Below are 687 nucleotides of genomic sequence, written 5' to 3' on the forward strand. Positions count from 1 at the left end.
ATAATATATATTGTTACATAATTATTTCAATTGTTAAAGGTTTACATTTTTGAAGATCTGCTTACATTTTTGAACATGGCTAGACTTTTCATTTTAATGTATATCATATTGTAATCTTTTTCGGAAATACAATTCGGCGCGCAGCTTGAAAAAGACTACAATATGGTATATATGCACAAGTACATATATAGTATATATTAGTAATTCAAGATTGGAACTATTAAAATTTAGCAACGAAGATCCAGCTTCGACCGTAATAGGCTTCTGATATTTGATTGTTTTCTCACATGTGGTCTAAATAATAATTATACTGTTTAGAAGATCTTTGTCATAAATTGTGTGCCAGAATTTCAGATAAAATTTATAATTTTATGTCCCATACCATACAAGAATTATTTTAAGAATAAAAAATTATATGAATAAAATATATCATATTATATGAATAAAATATATCACATTAAAGATACGTACTATATAAAATTATAAATAGAATTCTGCTTTGAAATCTTATGACAAATAGTAAGTATTGAAAAAAGCTAAAAGAGGTAAGCTAAAAACATTTAAAATAACGTAGAACGCGGATAACATTTTTACATCAAACATATATATGTCTTTAAATATACTTCTTTCATCTTCTTGTTATTGTATCTTTCAGTTTTATCATTGCGAAGAAAATCTTGCACTATT

This window comes from Trachymyrmex cornetzi, unplaced genomic scaffold, assembly GCF_001594075.2.
Source record: "Trachymyrmex cornetzi isolate Tcor2-1 unplaced genomic scaffold, Tcor1.1 scaffold813, whole genome shotgun sequence".
Taxonomy (NCBI): domain Eukaryota; kingdom Metazoa; phylum Arthropoda; class Insecta; order Hymenoptera; family Formicidae; genus Trachymyrmex; species Trachymyrmex cornetzi.